This window comes from Gracilinanus agilis, chromosome 2 (genome assembly GCF_016433145.1).
Source record: "Gracilinanus agilis isolate LMUSP501 chromosome 2, AgileGrace, whole genome shotgun sequence".
Taxonomy (NCBI): domain Eukaryota; kingdom Metazoa; phylum Chordata; class Mammalia; order Didelphimorphia; family Didelphidae; genus Gracilinanus; species Gracilinanus agilis.
This window is the reverse complement of record NC_058131.1, coordinates 219881461-219896188: the sequence shown is the minus strand read 5'-3', so window position 1 is coordinate 219896188 and position 14728 is coordinate 219881461. Positions and strand designations below refer to the sequence as shown.

The following is a 14728-nucleotide window of genomic DNA, read 5'->3' as shown; positions in this document are numbered from 1 at the left end:
GTAGTCCTTTAGGTGAAATTCTCTTGCCCTTCAGCTTGTTTGTTTATTTGTTTGTTTGTTTTGGTGGGAAGGGTGCTATATTTTGATTTTTGTTTTCTATTCATTGTTTATTTGAAAAGTATTTTGAGGAAAGACAGTGAAATAGAACTATGAGATCAGGTTCTGAACACTTAAACCTATAAAGAAATAAACAATACTATGATTGTGCCACTTAAGAAAATTTGTCTCAGCACAGAGAACAAAGAATCCTTAGCCAAAGTTAACACGATAGATAGAATTGTGGCACACATGTCAACTTCAGAAACTAACTCACATTATCTTTCATTGGCTTTATACTTTTAAAAAGCTGCTATCTGACCTTACCACTCTAATTTCCTCTTAATTTCCCTCAGCCATGGGAACATTTACCATTATCCTCAAAGGAATGGTATGCAAGAATCATAAAAGGTAGGTGTTAATGTGCTCAGTGCTTAAAAACAGAATAACACATAATTGTTAGTGATAAATAGAAAGAACATGAATAAGGAATCACACTTGAAAAACAGAAACTTTTTCATGGAGGAAAAGAAAAAGGTCAGAAAAGGTACAGAAATCACTTGATCTTCTATTTCCTTCTCTGAGGTAAGATGATATCCTGAGATAAAAGGTCTCCTACAACTTATAACTGCATTGTTGGTATGTTCCTTTTCCTCCGGAAATCTCAGGTTTCTACTTACCACCATTTTCCTGAGTTGAGCAGCATTCCTTGTGTCTTACCTACATTCTCTATAGGGAAAAGACCACAGGAATTATGACAGATGCCTTGTTTGAAGTGACTCTTCCACTGATTACCTCTGTGTGACTTTGGTCAAATCATTTCCCCTCCCTAGGCCTAGGTACTTCGTATGTAAAATGAGAGGATTAGACATGATAGCTTCTAAAGTTCCTTCCAGGCCTAATCTGTTACTCCCTAGAAAAGAGAACACCAACTTGCCAATGATTTAGAAGGAATTCATCTTGATAATAATATAAAGGAATGTACAAAAAGAGTTGAGAGGATAACAAACCAAGAAATCAATTAAATTCTTTTCAAAGGTGTTTAGAGTTAATTCTGGATCTAATCATTAGTCACTATCTCCTCCTTTCTAATTTATTCTCTCTTGGTCTAGGCTTCAATAACCAAGTTTTGTTTCAAAGCCATGGAACTGACTAGTCAATGCTACAGTTCATAGACCATTGGAATATGCATTGCATTTTCAGTCCTCAGTATTGTGAGTGATTTGGAAATCTATACTAACCAGCATCATTATTATCTCCAAATAACTTCTGTCTGAAAGAGTTTCTGCTTCAATCACTAGGTATCATTTTTCATGGGTACCAAGGAAAGGAGATAGAGGGTTTGACTAATGTAAACAGATAGATCTCAAGAGACATCTTGAGTCCCAGTGTGAACTGATAATAGATGATGACACAGTGCACTGCATCTCACTCTACTTATGGGTACAGGCTTACTCTGTGTGTGTGTGTCTCTCTCTTTCTGTTTCTGTTTCTCTTCTTCTGCCTCTGAATCAACAGGACACAGTAAGAGAGAAGTATAAGTTGTAAAATTCAGGCTGAAACAAGTGGCTTTGATTTACTCAAACCATACTACATTTTAATGCTATACTTTTCACTTTCAATTTTGTTCAATAAATGTACTGTGTGTAAGTGAGTGATCCTTCTGAGTCATGAGAAGTTGGAGAGGGGATTAAGATTCTGTGGAATTGGGACTAATACAATGAGCCAATTGAATTATGAATTTCAATAAAATTAAATCATACCCTTAAAGTACATGAAAATTTGGAGAGGGAATAAAAAAGAATAATGCAGGCTCTATTCTTGAATGCATGGAGGAGCTAAAAAGGACTAGGGACCCAAAGCTTTTGGGGCCCCTGCTCCCACTAGCACAGTTAGTTAAGCTGTAACTTAGGGCACTGAGTGCCTTCAGATGACTTAGCCACATAAAATATCTCTCTAAATAACAACATAAATATCGGTTGGGCACAATATAAAAACAGCATTTCTGGATAAATTAACTTCAATCCATTGGCAAAGGCCTGAAAAAACTTAAGCAACTCTACTCCAAAACTCCCAGAAGGAAGCAATTCTTTCTCATCTAAACCCCAAAGCTACCTCTCCAAAGGTTTCATTTCCTTCCTTCTATTTAGTGGTCTCCATGTTGTGACCCCTTTAAAGGCTATTCAGTTTCTTACCCAGTCATATCTCCTTTCCAGTTATCCCCCTGATGTAGAGTCTAAAAGCTCAATCTGTTGACTGGTTCATCTAATCTTGACTTCACAGATGGGCCACCAGACTCTTTGGTTAGTTACTACATATACTTTGATTCTAAAACTTCTCCCCAAGTGGTCTCACTCCTTGACTCCCATTATTAGCCAAGCTAAGCTGATCAGCAAACTCAAACTGAGCATTTCTCCTTTGTCTAAAGTTTCTCACCTTAGAATTACTAGACATTGACCCCATTATAGTTCTTCCCTACTGACAAGATTCTGTTGATCAAATGTTAATCAAAATTATTATTATAAAAATTATAGTAAATTATTGAAAAATAATTTCAGTAACTCCCTACTCCCCCCAGAAAAAAAGTTTCAAGGCAGCATGTTGCAGTGGATAGAGGGCCATCCTTGGAGTCAAGAAGACCAGTGTTTAATTCCTATCATAATATGTAATAACTATGTAACCATTGGCAAATAAGTTAAATTATTTTTTCCTCATGCTAATTCTCCAAGGCAATAACTTACTCCAGTTACTGATCTAAACTGATAGAGGTTTCCACATCAGTATTTCCTTATACCAATGAAGTCATGGACATAAACTCCTCAAATACCCACAAAATGTTTGATCACACAAAATTATTAATATATTCTTAACTCTACCAATAACTAGTCAGCATTTGATGATATCTATCAACTAAATAGAATGTAATCACGGCAATGTTTTATTTAAAGTTTCATTAATCTAATAACAAACTTAATAAGATGGGTTTGAAGAAATGGGAAGACAGCTATCAGAAATGGGAAGAAGGAATAATCTTTCCTATATCCATGAGTCCAGAGTGCCCCCAGTTTTACTAAGTGGATTCCTTTAAACAATAATTCTCCAATGTATCAGTGACAGATGACATCAATAAGGCGAAAGGCACAGGAAGATTCCTAGACCAGTCACTTCCACTTCTGATTATATATAGTGCCCTAGAAGAATCAATGTGCAGACTGGTACTTTTTTTTATGAAACCTCATTAAAGGATATTATAACTAAATTATTCATTTGTGCCAGAAAAAAAAGCATAGCCATTAGTATTATAAGAGACCAGCCCCTAGACAACCTTTGCTGATCACACTTTGAGAATATCTGCCATGTAGGGAATACATTTTTCAATTTCTTAAAAAATTGTTATAATTAATCACTTATCTGAAATTCTTTGAGCTCTATGATAATTAGATGTTCTACTAAAATGGGTTAAAATGCCAAGTAACATTTTAACTTTCTTATACAATGTGTCTATCTCAAATCAAAACTTTACAGAGGAAATATGACTTATGCAATGGTACTCTCTCCTCTTTTATTCTTACCCCTTTCCTATATCCCTATCTACTTCTTTGGCTGGTAAGAATTCACTAAATTCCACTTGTGAAATAAATTTTCCAGAGAGGAGGATAACATTGATTTTTATAACAAAGCTGAGTTGAAGTAGTTAGAACAAACAGAGGGAATTAATCGGCAGATACTTCTGGAGAAACAGCAGACTTTTCTTTGAGAGAAGGAGATGACAGGAAAGATGTAGCCTCTATTTTATCCATCTTTTTCTTCCCAAACATTAAATACAAGTGACCCCTTTGATAATATTTATATGAGAAAGATAGAATATTAGAGTCTTGCCAACTGCTAGAGAGATTCAAAGTCTTGGAGGTAAGAAAAAACACAAATAGCAAGTGTGTGGAGAAAAAAACAGAAACAAGGCAATAATTGAAAACTATAAAATGATTCCTAAAAAGTCTTTGGAAGTACTGCTAGAGTAAACAATGGAAGATATAACCAAGAGAAGGAATAGAACTATAAGTGAAAGAAGAAACTAAAAACAGGAACCACAAGGGATAAAAACTAAGATTGAAATGATTTCATCTTATTATCATTGCAGGTATACTGGTAAAATAAGATCAGGTGAAAAAGAAAGCCTATTAATTCAGAAATGTAGTAAAAGGAGCACTGCACTAGATAAAACTGAAACTAGCAGAGTAGTTGGAATTCTTACCAAGATATCAATGTAAGATGGCACATGATTTCTCCTTTTTGGTGTCCACTTCTCCCTCTTACACCAATACATACTGGACATGACTGTCCTGCTCTATTCAAGGACAAATGTCATAAGGTCTCTCTCTGCTGTCTTCCATAGGTCTGCCCCACACACATCCTTTCCAACTTGGGTATCTACACAATTGAAGCAACTTGAACAAGTGTGGAACAAGACTAGGTGAACTAGTAAATCAACATCCAAGGTTGAAAACACCAGCATCAATTTTCTAGACCCTCACCTCCCTTCTCCCCATCCCATTCCTCTGTCTTCCTTTTCTAATTCATCTTCTGGAAGCCTCCATTACTATGAGGTGGTGGAATAATTGTTGAATTTAGACTTAAAGGACCCAAGCTGAAGTCTTTTAGTAGTTACAAGTTATTTTTCCTCATCTCTAAAATGAGGATATTAAAATTGACTCAATTCGTTTGTCACCTTCTACATCAACCTATTCCCAGCTTCTAAGGCCTTTCCACACAAAATTGCACTTTTTAAATTTTGTATATGTTCTACACATCTTTATATATGTCTCCCTTTTAGAATATATACTCCTCGATGGGAAGGACTTTTATTTTTGTCACTGAATCTCTAGCTCTTAGAACAGAGCAGGAGGGGAAAGAAACAAAGGAGAGAAAGAAAGGAATAAGCACTAATCTAGCACCTTTTATGTACCAGACTCTGTGTTAAGCATTTTTAAAAGATTAGCTCATTTATGCCAGTGCCTGGCACAAAGTAATATTTTAATAAATGATGGAAAACATGATGGCATCCATGGGCCATTCCAGCTTTGCATCCACGTGCTTATAACCTCTCATATTCTAGTGTTCTCCCAAAGACACCACTTCTATTGTCACACTGCTCAAGATTGTCTGCTCTTTCTCTAAAACCCTCTGACAAATCCAAGAGAAAGGAGTTAGTACATTCTTTCTCACCAAAGATATTTACAAACTTCCCTCTGATATCATTCATCTGAATCTATTCTGGGAGCAATTTGGAGTTATATACAAAAAGTAACTAAGTAGAACATGATATTTGACCTAACTATATCAATGCTAGGCCTTTACCAAAAGATATAAAAGGAAAAGGAAAAGATCTCTTATTTAAAAAAATATTCATAACTACTCCATTATGGTGGTAAAAAATGGAAGCTAAGAGAAAAGTACATCAATTGAGTGATGTCTAAACAAGTTGTCATATATTAATGTAATAGATTATTATTGTGCTGTAAAAACTGAAGAAATAGATGATCTCAAAAAGATATGTGTAGTATAAAGTGAGAAGAATCATATGAATAACAACAATATTATAAAAATGAACAAGTTGAGGAACTTTCATAAACTGAAGTAGAATGAAGTGAGAAGAGCAATTTATACAATAACAACATAAAAAACCCTTTAAATACTGTAATGAACTTTGATCAATACAATAACTATTACTGATTCTAGAGAATGATTGATGAAAAGCATGCTGTTAGATAGTTTTGGAGTACAAAAATAAAGTATGTGTGTACATATATATAATTTGTGTATGTAAACTTATATACAGGAATATATTCTCTTCACAATACAATATTATATATGCATACACACACACACACGCATGCATTTGTATGCAGTAGTTGAGGGAATTTTTTTTTGGCTGACCACATATTTTTAATGAGAAATTTGTTTTTTTTTTCCTAATGAGGTCAGTATATAAGGAGGAAAAAATACGTTTCTGTTAATTTTTCTAAATAGAGAAGTTGAGGAGGTTCTAGAAATGTGAAATCATTCATGTACTTTTTTTAAATGCTTAACTTCTGTGTATTGGCTCCTAGGTGGAAGAGTGGTAAGGGTGGGCAATGGGGGTCAAGTGACTTGCCCAGGGTCACACAGCTGGGAAGTGTCTGAGGCTGGGTTTGAACCTAGGACCTCCCATCTCTAGGTCTGACTCTCAATCCACTGAGCTACCAAGCTGTCCCCCATTCATGTACTTTTAAATGAGATCACTGTATTATTAGTTTTACTCAACTATTTTACATTGTAACAAGAGATTTCTCACAAAGTGAGAATAATTTTATGAATATTTGAAATGTAAAACAAAACTGTAAAAAAACTTTTTTAAAATCTGAAATGACCTCAACACCTCCAAAAATTAGTCCACTTTTTATGTTCCTTATTGCTCTTAGATCTCAATAAGTTCAGTATTTGACTCACAGTCTTCACTACTAACCTCTTTCATTTTAAACACTCTGGGATCACAATTCCTCAGACACCTCAAATTCCCATGAATCTGTCTCCAATCTACTTCAGCCATGCATAGATGTCATAATACCTAATACACCTGTCATTTCCCATTAGAGTCCCTAAATTTTAGAATGCCTCTTTAAAGGGCCTAATACTACCATCCCTGTTAGTTCAGGCTCAATTTGAGACAAAATAAGACACTCACAAGTCATTTAACAGTTAACAAAAGGAGATTATTTTGCCCTAATACAGCAAGCTATGTAATAAGAACCTGGTCAGTATAAGGATGGGATTTGTGCAAGGGGGATGGGACAAAAGGAGCCAGAGAAGGGAGTTGCAGACAGTTGCGGAAAGTTGAGACCAGAGAGAATTCTGGGGAGGAGACTCAGAAGAAGGAAGGAGAAGAGAGGTCTTCGGGCAGAGGACTGGGAGGAGAGAGGAGGAGGACATCCCAACTGACCCTGAGGATCTTTCTTTGGAAATTGAAACCCTGATTCCCTGGTCAAAGCCATTCATTGCATCTCAACCATCAAGACTTAAATCACTGAGTGAGATAAGTTTTTAGATTCCATTTTGGGAACAATCTCTTAGACTCCTTCACCCATTACCCAACCTTTCTGAGAGACCTCCTTTCAGTCAAAGCTTACAATTATAGGAAAGGATAGAAATAGAAATAGAAATAGAAACAGGAGAAGAGGTGAGGGGAGAAGCTTAGAAGTAGGAACTACTGGGTTTCCCACCTAAGTGATGGACCCCATAGGAATAGCAAAGAGGGCACCCCAAAAATCCCTTTTCCCTTCACCCCTTTCCTCATCCCCTCAATTGTGAATAATAAAAGCCATTCATCAATCAGATAGTGTTCCAGAGTGCCTGAGAGACTATGAGGGAGAGGGGAACCACAGCTTGGTCTGGTTGCCTCCATCTTGAAGCCAGACCACCTGCTGTGAATTTAACTGATGCGGGAAGGTTTGTGTGAACCCCATCCTTATTCAAAATCGGATTGGGTTACCACATACCTCATCTTATAGGGAAGCCTCATTCCCAACTCCTGTGGGGCAGCACAACCATCTAGGTCACCCAGTTTTGGGGTGACACCCCCTTAAACTTTCCCAGGGTATATTTAGCCCCAGGGGAGAGCTAGAAGAGAGACTCATCACATAGACTCTCTCTCTCTCCCTTCTATCAAACATTGATTACAGGCTCTCTTTATTGTTACATCAGCAGAATAAGATATGGTTATTCTACTGGTCTTCAGAAATCCAATAAGTTGAAAGGATCCTGACCCAATGTGGGTGAGACTATTTATACCCTTATGTAACCATGAAGTTTGATCAAAGAAGGAAGGGATCAATCAACTCTTATTGGATTTATATACGGAAACATCATCCCATCACAACCAACCCTCCCATACAAACACCACCCTCTATAATTTAACTGTACCAGATGCTAGGATTCCTAGTTATTTCCATGCCATTAGGAGTCATAGAACATACTTGCTGGCCTTAGCTCTATCATATTTTGCTGTTACCTGTGGACAAGACTACTGCTCTACACTCCAGCTTTTTTGATCTGTAAAAATGCGGGATTGGGGATAAAGCAATGGACTAGAAAGATCCCTTTGGGCTCCAATATTCTCTGCTTACATGCTTCCAAATCTTGCCAATTTATCAAATTCAGGAAAAAGATATATCAAGACAGAGAATAAAGTTTAAAAAGGAAATGAGCACCAGCCTCTGAGAACTCCCATTTTTCTCACAGATACACATACACAGCCCATTTTTACACTTTTGTTTTCAGCTTCATTTTAAAATAGTTGTGCCTGCCATCTTGAGAAAAAGTATCCAGACAACAACCTCCTAACTTGGATGTTACTGAGTCAGATTCCTACTCTGCTTTTCTTTGCACCTTCTCCACATCACATAAGCAGAAAGATAACAAAATAAAAAATTTAAATGTTTGACTTAAAGCCCTTGAGAGGACTGTCTAATATATATCAAGAGTTTATGTTTTATTATTTTGTTTTGGGTTTTCTGGGAGGGGATTGGTGAGGAGGGAGGAAAGGAAAAGAGAAACTTTGGCTTAAATTTGTGACCATATTATACTAGAAGTAAATACCAAAATAATGTGTTGATTTGGGAGGGATATCCATTTGGGCACTGTGGTTGGTTACTCATATCTTTCCATCCCACTTGTATATACTTCCTACCCTCTTAGTGCCAAAAAGAAAATAAAAGAATCTTGTTTTCTTCACATGATTTTCCCTCCAGAGGTCTGCGACTGTCAGTAGCACTTTGATTGAACAAACCCTGCCAGTGTTTGCTGATTTCTCTTGTATACATTTTTGATGTTTACTGTACCTGCTACATTGGAGGTTAAATGTCTGACTCTACCTCACAAGGCTTTTGCAGTAGGGATGTCTTTTCACATGGAAGAAGACTGTCATGATTGCTTTCCTTGATGTGCTTTAGATTTGCAGCCATGATAAACTAAAAGAGGGTTTTCCATGTTTCTTTGAGAGAACAAGGTAACACAGTGACTACAGTGTTGCTCCTGGAGTCAGAAAAGCTTAAATTCAAAACTAGCCTCAGATTCTTAATAGCTATGTGAGCTGGGACAAGACATTAAACCTCTGGCTACCTCAGTTTCTTCATTTATAAATTAGGGGATAAAAATAGATTTTTGGGAAGATCAAATGAGATTATATGATGAATGAAAATCAGATGAAATTATAATTTAGCATAGTGCCTGGAAAGTAGTAAACACTGCATAAATATTATTTAATTCCATTATTATTATTATTATTATTATTATTATTATCATTATCTCTGTAACAGAGTTTGTGAGGAGAGGAGTTTAAGACCAAATTGAGAAGAAAACTAGATGCATCAGTGGGTTGAGAACCATGTCTAGAGACAGGAGATGCTGGATTCAAATCTGACCTCAGACAATTCCTAGCTGTGTGATCCTGGGCAAGCCACTTAACCCCTTTTGCCAAGACCCTACCACTCTTCTGCCTTAGAACCAATAGACAGTATTGATTCTAAAATAGAAAATAAGGATTTTAAAAAAAGACAAACAAAAGAACAGTTTCTTTGTACTCCTGACAGAACATAGGAGATTTTTGTTATTTTCTTCATCCCTATTCCACTGAAGGTCAAAGAGGGAATAAAAATACTCCAAAAATTCTAGTTTGCTTTTTTTTATACAACTCTGAGGTGGTTACTAGGAGATTAAGCAATGTAAACATTAGCCATACCAATTTCAGGTTTTATCCTTAAGTAATTAGTGACATTTTGGTTAGTCAGAAGACTCAGAAAGGGAATAAAAGGTCTAAGACTGGATTTGGAGTAAGAAAGTTCTGAGTTCAAATCTTGTCACTCACAATTACATAAAAGTCACTTAGTTTCTCACAGTCAGTATCCTATGAAACAAGATGAGAATAATAATAGGACCTGCCTTATAGTTTTTGCAAGGATCAAATAAGAAAATATATTTAAAATGATATATAAATGCAAATTGTTATTACCACTCTATGAATCCCCCTAAAGCTAAAATAGAAATAAATAAAAATATAGAATGTTCCACTTTAAATATGATTTAAGAATTACATTGTAGCATAATTTGTTTTGGGAACTCCAAGACCTGAGAATTTATATTTACCCTCCGAGGGATGACAACTATTAGAAAACCTTTCCCTGATTCTGTGTATACTCAAAGCAGATGTACAGATAAAAGGAAGCAAGCCTGAGGTATCTTCAAAAAAAATAGTTAGGATGATAGAAGCATTCTCCAAAGTAGTAAAAAGACAGTCATTGGGAGGTTATGCTGATGAGAAGACTTCACTGTTGCTACTACATAAGTACAATATCTCTCCCTTTCTATTTCTGCCTGAAGGAGGAAAAGTTGCAGAACTCATAGCAGAGATCTGTCTGTTAAAAGGCAATTTAATGTACCTGCATAACTGTAGAGAGGCATTTAGCAGCCTCTCAGTAAAAAAAAAAAGTAGGGAGGGTAAAGAAGGAAGCTGTCTTTAAGGAATTTTGAAGCAAAGTTCCATTTATGTCCCAAAAATATGAAAAAACTTTCAGAAGTGTCAAACACTTATAAAAGCTCAAAAGGATTTAGTACTATTATTTCTAAGTCCCTTTCCTCTTTTGATTATCTCCAATTTATTCTGAACATATTGTTTGTAGTTGATTTAATATTGTCTGTCTTTTGCCTTTTTTTATATCTCTAGCACTTAGCACAGTGCCAGATGTTTATTGACTATCTGACTATTCATGCCCAGACACATAACCAGCATTAGAGTAAGTCATAATAAGGCAGTATATTGCATTAGAAAGAGCACTAGGCCTGATATCAAAGTACCTAAGTCAACTTCAGCTCTGTTGCTGTTTGTGTGACTTTGGACAAGTCATTTCTACTTTCTGGGTTTCATTTTGTTTAAAATTAAAGAATTGGATTAAGTAGCCTCTAAAATCCTTCCAGCCTCTAAATCTAGGATCCTTTGAAGATACTAAATTAGTCACCAACAAACACTTATAATTTACACGTGTCAAACATCATGATAAACACTGGAGAGCCAAATACAAACAAAAAGAAAAACAGTCCCTGCCCATGAAGAGTTGACATCCTAATGAAGGAAGCCAACAAATAGAGTCATGATAGCAGAGTTCAGCAAATTAAGATGACTAGTCTGTGCCCTTCTTCAAAATGGGGTGATGGAAGAAAGAGGTGAAGCCAAAATGGTGGAGTAGAAGCAGGGAAGCTCAAAATCACCATGAGAGTCCTCTCCATTCAATCTTAAAATAATGCCATAAAATGAATACAAGAATGAAAGAACCTACAAGGAGACAGAGTGGAGCAGCTTTTATGCATAGAACAACTTGAAAGGTAGACAGAGAGCTCTGAGGGGGAGGGGCAATGGGGGCGGTGAGAAGGAAGCAGAGCCAGGAGGAAGATACAGCAAGGAATAAGGGCAAAGTGAACAGCAAGCCCTGCCACCCCACATCTACTGTTCCAGGTTCTGAACCTGGACCCAAGCCTACCACCAGACCCTGAGACACTGTCTGGGCCAACAACAATTCCACTCAACTAAAGTTCCAAGCAAATCTGAGGTGAGGTCTGGAATTCCAGTCCAGGAAATCTATACTACTCAGCCAAATCTGTATATATCCAGATTGAGACCAGGAGACCCAGCCTGGATTTATGTTGAGGATCTAAATCCCATTTAGGGTCAATTGGTAGACCAAAAACTAGGTCCCTGATCCCAAGCAGGGGCATTCCCCAGGGTACTGGCTTCTGGGAGCCTGGCTGGTCCTGGCCAAAGCTCAAGGCAGAACCCCAGGGCAGAACCATCTGCAGTGTGATGTGTACCTGACCTAGTCAAGCCCAGAATGAAACCAAAAGCCCATACCCAAGGCAGCTGAGGCTAGAATTTGAGCCATCAACACTCTTAGGCGGTGGTTAAATCAACAGAGGGAAGTTCTCAGAGTTCTCAGCACACAGGCCATCATACCACCTTGGAAGAATTAAAACTTACAGAAACCCAGAAATAAGGCTAATGGTAGCTTCAAAGAAGTACTGAAGTTTAAGAGAGTGCCCTGTTCTCTCAGAGAACAAAGGTTACTATGAAAGTAAAAATGACAGTCGAGAAAAAAAGGCTGGGAAAATAAGAAAACATCCAAAAAAAACTAACCATAGAAAACTTTTATGGAGTTAAAAAGCAAGGCACAGACACAAAAGGGGACAGTGAAAACAAAGCAAACACATGCAAAATCCAAAAGAAAAATACTTCTGGAAGAGCACAAAAAGGATTTCAGTTCAATTTCATTCAAAATCAATAAAGAGAGGAAGAGGGAAAATGGAGAAGAAAAAATGAAAGAAATTAGCCAAATGAAAAAGGAGGCTCAAAAGCTCATGGAAGAAAATCATTTCTTAAAGATTAGATCTAGATTTACAACCCAGAGTTACTTATCCAGGAAAAATGAGTATATTTTTAGGGTAGTGGGGCCCACATTTGCTCTCTATCTAGTTTGGACCAACTGGGACAGAGGCAGCATAGAAGAGAAGGCAGACTCATGTGATTATCTACCCATTTAATCTGAAAAAATAGAGATTGAGCAGCCAGAAGAAACTTTTTCCCCAGTACTGAAATTTGGTAACTGCCCTGCTGAAGATATGGAGGAGCAACAGGCCTTTAAAAGATCTAGAAACACGGACAAGATGGTTGAACTGCACATTTTGCTTCAAAGCAAGAATGCTAAAGTAGTGATTGGGAAAGGAGGTAAAAATATTAAAGCACTTCATACAGACTACAATGCCAGATTTCAATCCCAGACAGCAGTGGCCCTGAGAGCATATTGAGTATCAGTGGAAATATTGAAACAATTGGGGAAATACTGAAGAAAATAATCTCTGCCTTGGAAGAGTACCAACACTATAAAGGAAGTGATTTTGACTGCAAGTTAAGACTGTTGAATCACCAGAGTCTGGCAGGAGGAATTGTTAGGGTCAAAGGTGCTAAACTCAAAGAACTTTGAGAGAACACTCAGACACCTATCAAGCTTTTCCAGGAATGCAGTCCTCATTCCACTGATAGAGTTGTTCTTATTGGTGGAAAGCCTAATAGAATTGTGGAGTACATAAAGATCATATTGGATCTTATATCTGAATCTCCCATTAAAGGGTATGTACAACCTTATGATCCCAATTTCTATGATGAAACCTATGATTATGGTGGTATCACAATGATTTTTGATTATCAACAAGGACACCCTGTAGAATTTCTCATGTGAGGAAGAGCTTTGATAGAATGCCTACAGGTCTTGGTGGGCATCCTATGTCCCCGTCTAGAAGAGATTATGATGACATAAGCCCTTGTAGAGGATTCCCACCTCCTCCTGGATGCAGTGTCAGGGATGGTAGCAGCTCAAAATCTTCTAATTCCTCCACCACCACCACCTAAAGGAGGAGATCTTATGGTTTATGACAAAAGAGGAAAACCTGGTGACCATTATGATGGCAAGGTTGGTTTTAGTGCTGATGATACTTAGGACTCTGCAATATATACATGGAGTCCTTCTGAATGGCAGATGGCTTATGATCCACAAGTTGAGTACCATGAGTTTATGGGTGCTTCTAGATATGATTATTCCTATTCAGGGGGCTGTGACTCATATGGTGATGTTTGTGGACCCATTATTACAACACAAGTAACTATTCCCAAAGATTTGGCTAGGTCTGTTATTGGCAAAGTTAATCTGTGAATCAAACAAATATGTCATGAATCTGGAGCAACAATCAAAATTGGTGAACCTTTGGAAGGATCTGCGAATCGAATTATTATCATTACAGGAACACAGGACCAGATACAGAATGCACAGTATTTACTGCAAAACAATGTGAAGCAATTGCAGATGAAGGATTCAAATGCAAGATATTTTTTCTTTTTTATAGTGGGAAGAAATATTCTAGAAAGTTTTTCTAAGATTAGTGAATAACTAAAGGAATCCTGCATCTTTTTTATCTGTTTCTGTTTTAAAAGCCAATATTTCTCTGCTTCATAGCTGTTCTGCATTTGAGGTATAGTGAAATCTTTACTGTTCACCAGATATAATGTTTAGTTCCTTACGAACAGGGTCGGGGTCGAGGAAGGCACTCAAAACTAACATTGAAATCTTGAAACAGCAGCAGAAAGAGTGAATTTTATTTGTGTTCATTGTTGGTGGTAAAAAGAAATTTTTTCTGCTCCTATAACTATTGTGAACACCTTGCTTTGTGGTCACTGTAATTTTTTGGAGGGGTGGGACAGGGGAGAAAGAGTATCAATAGTCCATGTGTCCCTGGCATCCATTCAGAGCAGTGTGCAGAATGTAATGTTCTTTTGTAAGAAATGTTTTATGATTTTTTAAAATAAATTTAGTGAATCTACAAAAATAAAAATAAAAAATAAAATAGAAGATTTCCAAGCATTCCTAATGGAAAAAACAGACTTAAACAGACTTTTATGTTTAAACACAAGACCCCAGAGAAGTCTAGAAAGATAAATAAGAAGAAAATTGGAGGGGGGAAACACAATAAGTTCAAGCTCAATGTACTCTTACATGGAAAGAGGATATTTGTAATTCTTAAAAAAATTTCAGTGGTAAAGCAGTTAGAAGGAGTATACATGGAA

General features: G+C 36.8%; 1 pseudogene; it reads left to right on the top strand.

Annotated features, from left to right (window-relative positions):
• The window catches only part of LOC123233497, a 59386-nt pseudogene extending 45332 nt beyond the window's left edge, over positions 1 to 14054 (top strand).
• The last annotated feature ends 674 nt before the right edge of the window (positions 14055 to 14728 follow it).